Source organism: Schistosoma mansoni, chromosome 2 (genome assembly GCF_000237925.1).
Source record: "Schistosoma mansoni strain Puerto Rico chromosome 2, complete genome".
NCBI classification, from domain to species: domain Eukaryota; kingdom Metazoa; phylum Platyhelminthes; class Trematoda; order Strigeidida; family Schistosomatidae; genus Schistosoma; species Schistosoma mansoni.
In genome coordinates, this window is record NC_031496.1 from 829,522 (window position 1) to 831,461 (window position 1,940).

A 1,940-nucleotide genomic window follows, 5' to 3' on the forward strand; every position below is an offset into this window, starting at 1 on the left:
CACCTATGAGAAGTTCGTGCTTGACCATGTCGAAGGCCTTAGAAATGTCCAGGTATAGCACTAATACTAGATATCCTTGCCTACGAAGCGAATAGACTAAATTGAAGAAGTCAAAATGACATGTCATACAAGATCGATTTTTAAGAAATCCATGTTGCGAATCATCAATAAATTGTTCAGTAAATAAACAGTCGGATAGTTCGTCACTAATCAATTTTTCCATAATCCTAGAGATAACTGGAGTAATATTTATTGGCCGATAGTTGTTCATGTTATCTCCGGATTTGTATCGTGGTATGATGTACGCGGTTTTCCAACAGTCAGGATAAGAGCCTGATTCCATAGAGAGAGTAAACAGCTTAAGGATAAGAAGTGGAATATCTGGACCACCATATTTGTAGAGAAATGATGCAATCCCGTCTGCTCCGTGACCTCTCGAAACCTTGAGGTTATTTAAGGCCTTACTAATTTTAGACATGTGAAGGAGATAGATTTTATTTAATTACCAGTCATGCATAGAACTCTTGAAACAGAGCCATTTAAGGATTCTTTGCCATTTGCAAAATTACCACTGAAAAGGTCTGCTATAGTTTTTGGGTCATATATAAAACTATTATTATGCAGGATGCATGGTATATCAACATTTTGAGTTGAATTATAGCGTTTATTGTAAATGTGGATTAAGTTTTGCACTTTTGAGCTAGTACTTAGTGCTAATAGCTCTTCATCGATGGCTTTTAACCTATGTTTCTCTTTTATTTGGTGAAAAATTATTGTTATTTGTGTGACTGCCGTGAAGTCGTTAGATTTAAAATAACGTTTCTTTAGGCATCTTAGTTTATTACGATATTTAGCTGGTAAATATAATTCGTAATGTTTACTAATCCTGTAAGTCTTAATTAGTGCACAGGAGTCTCGACAACAGTTAACAATCAAATATAATACGTTGATGGCATCTGTCAGACTATTACATGAGAAGAATTCATCACAGTCTGAGAGTTTGATCAGTGAGCGCAAGAGGTCCCAGTCTGCATGCTTATAGTCTCTATAATTGCAGGTTCTTTGAATTGGTCGGTTGTAGGAGGGATAGATGGGGAGGGCACAGGCTACTATCCTATGATCACTGCTTTCAAACTCGTTGTATACTTGTACAGATAGGGGAATGATATCTCTACTAAATATTAGATCAAGTGTATTATCATCCCTTGTTGGGGTACGAACCCACTGTGACCAGCAGTACAGATTAAGGATTGATAAAAATTCATCATTGCTTGACTGACAGCTACCGGTACTCCAGTTAATCCCAGGATAATTGAAATCACCAGTGATAATCTTAGCGCTGAAGTTTAGAGTAGATGCGTGTATAAATGCATTGATTATACGATCATTCAAATTATCAGTACTATCAGGAGCTCTATATATACAACCTAGGAGTAGACTATGGTTTAGGGTATTGATTGATATCCAGATCGATTCTGGTAAACTATTCAAGATACTATCTTCAACTTTGTTAGTTGTTAAGGTATCCAAAGCAAATATAAGACAACCGCCTCCTCGCTTAGTTTTTCTGTCACAACGATAGAGTCGATAGTTCTGGATATTTAATTCGGAAACGGCCACTGCTGGATAACACCACGTTTCAGTGATAAGTATAAGAGAACGCTTGGCTAGTAAGGCTAAGGTTCTCAAGGCTGAGATTTTGTCCAGAAGTGAACGTGCGTTAATGAGTAATAAGTTTAAAAAGGGAGTGTGTGGTGTAAAAAAACCGAGAGCATCCTTATCGATGGTATGAGTTCTAGCTATGCCTGGACTATGGTTTGATGTGTTTGCCGGATCGCATGGGCTATAGCATGAGCGAACTGTAGTGCTAGTGGAACAAGTGATTTCTGGAGGCCGGAAAAGAACCCTTATTTTGGTAAGGTTGAATAATTTGTTGTACT